This window comes from Caretta caretta, chromosome 2 (assembly GCF_965140235.1).
Source record: "Caretta caretta isolate rCarCar2 chromosome 2, rCarCar1.hap1, whole genome shotgun sequence".
Lineage (NCBI taxonomy): Eukaryota > Metazoa > Chordata > Testudines > Cheloniidae > Caretta > Caretta caretta.
In genome coordinates, this window is record NC_134207.1 from 143,738,589 (window position 1) to 143,749,070 (window position 10,482).

Consider the following 10,482-nt stretch of genomic DNA (forward strand, 5'->3'; position numbering starts at 1 on the left):
ATAATTTATTTGAAAGTATGAAGAATTCATTGCATTGTCATCAATCCAGTACTGTTTGTTGTACTGCTCTTTTTCCAGTTAAAATGAAGAATTATTCTTAAAGATGGAAACTTGAATCCCCAGCTACCTTGCACTGTCAAATCAACCTTATTTTCTCTGATAAAGACCACTCGTTACAAGCTAATGGAGTTACACAGGTGGCACTGAGAGACTCGTTTGTTCGGCAGAATGTGTGTTGTTGGAGACTATGTCTGAGATAGAGGTAGCTCAGCTTTACTTTGAGAACACAGGATGAGTTCAGTGAGGAAAAATCTTTCATGCAGGCTAGATTGTTTCCTTTATGTCCAGTGATGTGTAGGTACTTGTGCAAATAGTAAAGCCAACCTACAAAGTTAAGCAAGATTGACCGTAATTACTACAGATGGCAGGTGACCTAAGTCAGAGGGAAAATTCGTGTAGTTTTAAAACCAAACAAAAATACACCTCTTCTTATTTCATTAAAACATCCACCTCTTCTAGCATGGGTTCTGGTTTTTTGTTTTGTTTTTTTCTGAAGGTACATCTACACAAGGATAAAAACCTGCAGCTGGCCCAGGCTCACAGGATTTGGGCTCTGGTCTGAAAAATTGCCGTGTAGATATTCAGGCTTGGGCTGGAGCCCATGCTCTGGAACTCTGCAAAAGGGAAGGGTCCAGTCCAAGCCTGAATGTCTACATAGCAATTTTTCAGCTCGGAGCGCAAGCCTGAGTCAGCTGACGTGGGCCAACTGCAAAGTTTTTATCCCTGTGTAGATGTACCTTCAGAAAAAAATCCTTGTTGATTGCTTTTGAAATGCAGACATCTGTCAGAGCTGCCAAACAGTACCCAGAGGTTTGAGGTTGATGCCAAGAGCTGGAAGGACATCTAGATTTTATTTACCCTGACGTGCTTTCTCCTCACTTTGTCCTCTACCAATCCTTACCTCACCCCTCCCTGCTCTTACTGGTGTGGGAGCATGGCACTCTGGCAAATTGCCAGTCTGGCCTCTTTTCTGGGTCAGTTCAACCATCCAAACTCCCGACTCTGCTGGCTCACATAGCTAGGGAATGGAGCTGAGCACCAGTCGGAAGACAGCTTGTGTTATAAAGAGCAAGCAGTACTCCCCGATCAGCACGTCAGAAAATAGTCTCCACAGGTGAGGTAAGGGGGAGCAAAGGAAAAGCCTTATTAATTATTTGTATTATCATAGCTTCTAGGGGCTCTAGTCATAGACCAGTGGTTCTCAAACTTTTGTTCTGGTAACCCCTTTCACATCGCAAGCCTCTATGTGCGACCCTCCCTTTTAAATTAAAAACACTTTTTTACATATTTAACACCATTATAAATGCTGGAGGCAAAGCGGCGTTTGGGGTGGAGCCTGACAGCTCGCGACCCCCCCTTGTAATAACCTCGTGACCCCCTGAGGGGGCCCGACCCCCAATTTGAGAACCTCTGCCATAGACCATTGTGCTAAGCACTGTACAAACCCAGAACAAAAATACAATCCTTGTCCCAAAGAGCTTGCAATCTGAGTGTAAGACAAGAGGCAACAGATGGAGACAGACAGGCGTCTACAAGAAAGCAATGAGACAGTACAGGCTGGCATGGTATGGTTGTGGCATCAGCGCACCAGCAGCTTAGTGGTAAGGGAAAGTTTGAAGGAGGATAATGTGCTAGTTTCAGCTGTTTGCAGGGAGCTGCTCCCCAGCAGGACGAGCGAGGAGGAGGAGTCCTGCAGTAGAGGGATGCAAAGAGAGAGGGGTGATGTGATTAAAGTTATGGGCTAGGAGAATAATCTTTGCCTGATTGAAGCTGGAGCAGGCCTGTCTTATCAGTACTTCCCTTGTTATGAGTATGAGGTGGTGCTGCTTGTTTCTCTGACTACCCAGCAGGTGGTGCTGTTGTCAAATGGCTTGATGTTTTGTAGTTTTCAAGCAAAAATCATGTGTAAATGAAGTCAGCAGACTAGATGTGAGGACTAAATCTTGATCTAATGTATTTCACGAAAAATAACCTGTATGGAACATGGCCGTATGCTCCCTGGCTGTTAGGGTGTGGCTGTGTGTGAGGCAGGGGGTTGGCGATAGCTCTTGTGAAAGGTGCTACTGCACAGTCAGGACATGTTACCCTTATTAGGCTTTGTTCTTGGTAGCAAAATATAAATTATGAGCGGGGAAAAAAAAATCTGAAGGTGCTACCATTTCTTCTCTGCTTCCTCCACCACGCCACCCCTTGTTATGCTTGTTACTTGATTTTCTGCTTATGAAAGCCATGAGCAAGAAGTTATTTATAAAAACAGCAGAAGAGTTCAGCTGTGACCACAAAAGGCTTAGAACCTGTTTCGCAGAAGTGCAGACTAGTCACCACTGAAAATGAATTCAGTAGGAGCGGTGGGTGTTCAGCCCCTTTGACAATCAGGCTCCTCTTAATTGGAATAATCTTTACTGACTAAGCTGACTTCGATGGGGTTTTATCGGTTTTGAACATCAGTGATTAATAGTTCTTGTGGACATTTTTTTTTTCATTTTTAAACAGCAAAAATTTTGAGAATCAAATGGATGCACTGATGTCTGTTACAAGTCCTGATTAGAGAGACAAGGTGGGTGAGGCAATATCTTTTGTTGGACCAACTTCCGTTGGTGAGAGACAAGCTTTCAAGCCAGAAAGCTCTTCTTCGGGTCTAGGAAAGGTACTCCGAGCATCACAGCTAAATGCAAGATGGAACAGATTGTTTAGCATAAGTAGATAACACATATTGTAAGGGACCATTCAAGGTAACTCTGCTAGACACTAAAAATCATGGACTGAACAGAAACACTGTATTTTTGTTTTGTTACAACAATCTGTAACCCACTAACCTGAACTTTTTGTCCTGTGACTGCAGAGGTATTAACAGGCCACTGTACCTTGAATGCTCCTTTAGAATATGTGCTACCCACTTATGCTAAACAATCTGTTCCATCTTCTTTAGTTATGACGCTCTGAGTATCTTTCCCAGACCTCAAGAAGAGCTCTGTCTGGCTCGAAAGTGTGTCTCTCTCACCAACAGAAGTTGGTCCAATAAAATATATTATCTCACCCACCTTGTCTCTCTAATATCATTGGACTGACATGGCTACAACTACACTACATACAACAACTCGTGATTGTCATTTGAAACTGGTAATGAAAATATTGTGTATTCTGGGTTCAGTTGAAACATAATAGGCAGCAGGTTTAAAACAGACAAAAGGAAGTATTTCTTCACACAATGCACAGTCAGCCTGTGGAACTCCTTGCCAGCGGATGTTGTGAAGGCCAAGACGATAACAGGTTCAAAAAAAGAACTAGATAAATTCATGAAGGATACGTCCATCAATGGCTATTAGCCAGGATGGGCAGGGATGGTGTCCTTAGCTTCTGTTTGCCAGAAGCTGGGAATGGATGACAGGAGATAGATCACTTGATGATTATCTGTTCTATTCATTCCCTCTGGAGCACCTGGCATTGGCCACTGTTGGAAGACAGGAAGCTGGGCTAGATGGACATTTGGTCTGACCCAGTATGGCCACTCTTATGTTCCTATAAAATTTATACAAACATTTAAGCAGACATTTCAGTCCTTTACTCTGAAAAGGAGAGATTTTTACTATCAATTAAATGTGCTTTTAGAGTGAGAGAACTTTTTCAGATGAATACTGTCCAAACCCAAGTGTGTCCTAAGGAGACATGCCTGCCCTTTCTAACACACTACAGTATTTAGTGATAATTAGAGGCCTCTTCATGCTATAATTTTCTGCTGCTTTGGGTACTGAACCAAACAGGATTTTTCTTGTCAGAACACCAGGTATTTATCTTTACATTTAAGAGCAGCACAGCACCATTTTTCTTCAGTGAGCTTTGAATATTTGAGTCAGTTTAATTAATCAGTTGTTTGTTTAAAAGTGGGATAACTTCAATAGGGGAGACCCATATTAGAGTATCCCACAGCTTAGTGTACTCATCTGACAGATGCCAGAGCCCTGTTGTAATCCCTTCTCCCCTTTGGTGGGACTTGAACCAAAAGGCTCCTACATCCTGGGTTAGTACTCTGTCCACTAGGCTAAGGGTTATAAGGGAGGGCCTCTTCCCCCTACCACTTCACAAGCTGTTTTGTGTGAACTTTTCTGAGGGTTCTGATGCAATAGGCAAGCTAATTGGCCCCCAGCAGGTGACTTAGACAGCTGAATGCTTATTTTCCCCTGCTTTGTGAGCTGTTCTTGGGCTCAGGCAGGAGATAAGGGCCCAGGCACATAGAGTGAGGCTGCAATAGGCATGTCCAGAGGCAAAAACTTATGCACCAAGTGAGGTTAGGCACCTACAAGGTTAGGCAGCAGCCAAGAGAGTTTTGTGGATTGCAGTGGCACCTAAGCACTTTCATGGATGTGCAATCTCACATTAAGATGTTGCAAAATAGGTACCTAAAGTTAGAAACCTAAACTCCTATTGAGTGTCCCAATTTTTAAAAGTGTTGAGGACCTAGCAGCTCCCATTCACTTAAAGTGGAAGTTGATTTGAAGTCAGTGGGAGCTGCTGGGTGCTCAGCACTTGTAAAAGTCAGGGCATTGCTTTAGCTGCCTGGATATTAGAACTGAGAAGCATTTTTTGACCTTTTGTGGCTGGTCCCTTTAAGGGGAGTCAGGACCCAGTCCACTTGTGAAGGGCTTTTTTAAGGAGAACAAGCCCATCTCTGCTGACCGGTAAGCAATTAACTGCCAGCCAGCCAGCCCACCCATGCAGCTAATTGACTAACAAGCACCTAGGTCTGGTAAAAGGCTACTAGAGCTCAGTTGGAGGGAGGTGATCTTAGAGAGGAGTTTTGTGAAACTGTAGCAGGGTAGAGTTAAACTCTTCTGGTTTACTAGTGGGAAAAGTGAGTAAAGGGACCAAAGGGGAAAAGCTGACTGAAGACTACAGCTGGGAGAAGAGCTGGGAAATTCTGACCTCAGGAGAGGATGCTTGCTGGGATTAGCCCCAGAGCTAGAAGAAGGGTTAGGTTTGAAGGCCCTATGAGGAGGGGTTTTGTACTCTAAAGAAAATGAATAAATGAGACTTCACAAAGGGAGTCTCTTGTTCTCAGTTCCTGGGTCTGGAAATCCTTACATGACTAAAAGAGTAGTAGGCCTGCAAGGACTTGCCCATTCAGAGGGTCGATGGAAACATTTTATGAGATGTGTTCTGGTCCAAAAAAACCGAAATCAGAGAGACAAGGTGAGTGAGATAATATATTTTATTGGATCAACTTCTGTTGGTGAGAGAGAGACAAGCTTTTGAGCTACACAGAGCTCTTCAACTCTGGGAAAGGTACTCCAAGTCAAAACATGTTGGTTTAGTGTCTTTGATTTGAAATAATTTTTCATTTAAAACCTGTAAGGGGGCTTATTCCTTCACCCACTTACTTCCCTGGTCCTTCTCGCATGAACAGAGAGCAACAATACCTGAAGTCCAAAGGTGCAAACAATTCAATGTTTATTGGGGTGAACTTCCAGCAAGCATGATTCCAGTTTCATTCCTTACAGAAGAATTACCTCCAGGCTGTCCTTATTTTGTTCTATAGTCAGGCTCGTGAATTACCCCACTCACTGGTCATTTATGAAATTCATGAGGTGGTATACCTCAGTTTCCCCTCTTGTACAACAGACCAAGTTTGCAATAGTTTCTCTGCTGTACCAAGCATTAAGTTTATTCTCAGGTAATAGCTGAGACACCGCTTCCGATTTTAGCACTGTACACATACACATACCCCTTAAGATTAACCTGTCCCCCTTATTTTCAGGCTTGACTTGTTTTTTCACCTCCCTTTCCCAGAGGGCCATAATCTGAGGCTTCTAGTAGCTTGTTTGCTGACCAGGTGTATTCATTATTTGCAGCTCCTTTATGCCCATCAGCTAGGTAATTTGCATTTACACAGAGGCTTACTAGCTTGCTTCTGGATCCAAAGCTAATAGCAGCTCAGAGACTGTTTTAAAAGGGAAACATACCACTTCCACTAGAGTTCTGAATACTTTCCACTTTCATCTCCTACTCCAAAACCCACAGATCTGAAAAAGAAAGCACAACCTATTGTGGCCCCTTTTGGAGCCCTAATAGGATTTTAATTAAGTACCATTTTTGTATTTTTTTTTACCCGTTCTCCAATATACACTGCACCCATCCTGGGAAAATGCACATTCCTTCCATAGTTTAATCTCCATACCATATTAATTTTACACAAGGTGTAACTGCCTCCCATGCCCACAGAGTTTTCATGCACACCCACCAAAGCAACAATCTGATCCCCCAGAGCCACCCCAAGGCTCAGTGTTCCCCTCATTCCTCCCCTTTTCCTTTTACCTGTGCGCGCACACAATTCTTCTGCCTAACATCCCTTGCACTGTGATTACTCTTTACACAACTGTACCCCGATTATACTTCCAAGTTGTACAACTAGACACAATGAGGGGCAGCCAAGTTAAGTTCCAATAGAAACCACTTACATCCTTTAGTGATTTTGATTAGGTTACCCAATAGTCAAATAATATTGATCTGATTCTCCTCTACCAGCTGCCTGTAGCCGTCCCTTATAGACCATTTCTGTGGGAAAAGGACCCATTTTCCCTCAGAAAAGCTGTAAAGGCTTCTGGGGACAAGCATAGTGGTGCCAATCTATCTGACCCCCTTGGATAATTTAATTACCAAGCTTCCATCAAATGTGACTGCACAGAGTTGCACATACAGTTACATTTATATAACTGGGTTTTATCATTAAACAGAAACTTCCATCTTGTAACACCACAACTGTTACTCTTTTAACATCTTCACAACAGTTACTTTTTACCATCTCCAAAATCTTTACTTTCCTCCAAACCCTGTATTATCAATTTTTGCAAAAGCTATTTGTGACTTTTCACTCACTTGCTCCTACATTCAGTTCTTTAAGGTAGTGCAATTTGTCTGTAACAACTTAGCCACCAAGTACAATTATTGCCACACAGCTGCCTTAACCTGTGCTGTCTTTATCTTGAGACTGTTCAAAGAGGCAGTAAAACATTTGTCTCCATGGATGCCCATGGATCTTTTACTCCAAAAATTCCAGTGGAATACAGCAGACCTCCCTCATACTTTGTCCAAAAAAACCAAAAACATTTCATATAAGTATCCAAAGTACCCTCCATTAAAACTTCAGAAAAACAAAAGTGTGGAAAGGCTGGGGGAGAGGTGGAAAGAAACCAATAAAGCCTGTCAGGTCAGATTAAAGTATAGGCTACCAGCAGCAAATTAAGTAAACCAAGAAAAAGAAGAAAAGGATATAGTTGGCTCTGAGCCAAGAGTAGGCTCCCTGGGTTGAAACAGTAAGGAACCCTTATCCCTAGGTTCTCATTCTGGCTCTGGGAGAAGAGTGGGGGTTGTTTCCTGCTTCTGCAAACCTGCCATTTTGCACTTTGAAACTTCCCCCCTTCTTTCTCTCCACTCCCCCAGGACCAAGTCCCAGCCCCAGTCTCTAAAGGTAGTCTGTTAACTCTGCTTTTGACTTTAAACCCTGGAGTGCCAAATCATCTTTCACTACCCCTAACTAATTTACAACCCTTCAGCAGCCCTTGCTGAAGCAGCACAAAACTTGAAAGATTACTGGCAGCTTCCCATAATGCTGCCCTTACTTCAAACCTCTCACAAGCAGACTGAAGTGCCTCCTTTCCCTGGAAGGCATTCAGTCCCCATGGGCAGAGACCTTCCTCCTCTACCCATATACCAAGGAGTGGGGGGGGATGGAAACAGGGACCACCCCCCATCCCTCTGGATCCCCTAACACTTCCTCCATTTCCTTTTTAATCTCATCCCAGGTTGACCCTTGCACCTGGTATGGGCCCTGGTTCTTCCTTACCCATTTATCCAAAAAATCCTTTACCCTGGCTTGCCAGAACCCACAACTACCATCACGAGAGTTTGCTGTACCCCCTCCAAGCAGCTACGTGGACTGTTCAGGAGGGGGACTTACAGGCTGCCACTCACCTATCAGATGCAAAGTATCCAAGTCACCGGCACCATGATGTTAGGGGGCTTATTCCTTCACCCACTTACTTCCCTGGTCCTTCTCGCATGAACAGAGAACAACAATACCCGAAGTCCAAAGGTGCAAACAATTCGATATTTATTGGGGTGAACTTCCAGCAAGCATGATTCCAGTTTCCTTCCTTAGTGTCCCCCTTCCCAGCTCTGACACCACAGAGCCTTACACCTGTGTCCCTGTTCCCATTCCTGCCCTTAGCAGGGCATGATTCCAATTTCCCCATTCCCTGTTCCCACTCCCCCACACGCACTCTTCCTGATTGACTGCAGACTATATAGTAAAACTTGAGTTCTGCTTAGCTATACCTTAACCAATCATTTTCCTGAAATTTAACTAACCAATCCTAACATATTGTAACATGATTATTTAACCAATTATATCCCTCCACCTTAATTAGTTTACACCCAGCAAAATTAATTATACAGCAGACAGAAACAATCACAGAACCAGACAGAGATTATACAGACAAACAATAGGGAAATGGGGACTACAGTGATAGAACAAACACAGAAATGAGAATTTCATATCCCAATATTGATAAGTGAGTTCTTGCCAGACAGGATGCTATCAAACTAAGTTTCCTTTTACATCTTCTAGGCACTTCCCTTCCTCTGGAGGCGATAGGCATTATCAGGACAGAATTGTATTCCTAACAGCCCAATAGCACCTTCTTTCAATGTGACTAGTTTGGAATGGCTGCCTCTGCTGCTTAGCCAAAGATCTTAGCCTAAGCACAGGGCCTCAGACTGTCACAGTAAGGGTATGTCTACACTACGAAATTAGGTCGAATTTACAGAAGTCGGTTTTTTAGAAATTGGTTTTATATATTCGAGTGTGTGTGTCCCCACAGAAAATGCTCTAAGTGCATTAAGTGCATTAACTCGGCGGAGTGCTTCCAACGTACCGAGGCTAGAGTCGACTTCCGGAGCGTTTCACTGTGGGTATCTATTCCACAGGTCCCGCAGTCTCCACTGTCCATTGGAATTCTTGGTTGAGATCCCAATGCCTGATGGGGCTAAAACATTGTCGCGGGTGGTTCTGGGTACATATCGTCAGGCCCCCGTTCCCTCCCTCCCTCCGTGAAAGCAAGGGCAGACAATCATTTTGCGCCTTTTTTCCTGAAAAAAGAAAAGGAGTACTTGTGGCACCTTAGAGACTAACCAATTTATTTGAGCATGAGCTTTCGTGAGCTACAGCTCACTTCATCAGATGCATACCGTGGAAACTGCAGCAGACTTTATATATACACAGAGAATATGAAACAATACCTCCTCCCACCCCACTGTCCTGCTGGTAATAGCTTATCTAAAGTGATCATCAGGTTGGGCCATTTCCAGCACAAATCCAGGTTTTCTCACCCTCCACCCCCCCCCCACAAATTCACTCTCCTGCTGGTGATAGCCCATCCAAAGTGACAACTCTTTACACAATGTGCATGATAATCAAGTTGGGCTATTTCCTGCACAAATCCAGGTTTTCTCACATCCTCCCCACCCCCATACACACACAAACTCACTCTCCTGCTGGTAATAGCTCATCCAAACTGACCACTCTCCAAGTTTAAATCCAAGTTAAACCAGAACATCTGGGGGGGGGGGGGTAGGAAAAAACAAGAGGAAATAGGCTACCTTGCATAATGACTTAGCCACTCCCAGTCTCTATTTAAGCCTAAATTAATAGTATCCAATTTGCAAATGAATTCCAATTCAGCAGTTTCTCGCTGGAGTCTGGATTTGAAGTTTTTTTGTTTTAAGATAGCGACCTTCATGTCTGTGATTGCGTGACCAGAGAGATTGAAGTGTTCTCCGACTGGTTTATGAATGTTATAATTCTTGACATCTGATTTGTGTCCATTTATTCTTGCAATGGCAGACAATCGTTCCGCGCCTTTTTTCTGTGCGGACGCCATACGAAGGCAAGCATGGAGGCCGCTCAGCTCACTTTGGCAATTAGGAGCACATTAAACACCACACGCATTATCCAGCAGTATATGCAGCACCAGAACCTGGCAGAGCGATACTGAGCGAGGAGGCGACGTCAGCGCAGTCACATGACCATATATAATAATGATAATGCGTGTGGTGTTTAATGTGCTCCTAATTGCCAAAGTGAGCTGAGCGGCCTCCATGCTTGCCTTCATATGGCGTCCGCACAGAAAAAAGGCACGGAACGATTGTCTGCCATTGCTCTGACGGAGGGAGGGGCGACTGACGACATGGCTCACAGGGTTGGCTTACAGGGAATTAAAATCAACAAAGGGGGTGGCTTTACATCAATGAGTATTTCAGGCAGGACTTCACGGACGGTTCCAATAAGAAATGGTGCACCTAAGTAATTGCTCTTATTGGAACAAGCAGGTTGGTCTGGCCTCTGATTGATACATAGCTAGATTTACCTCG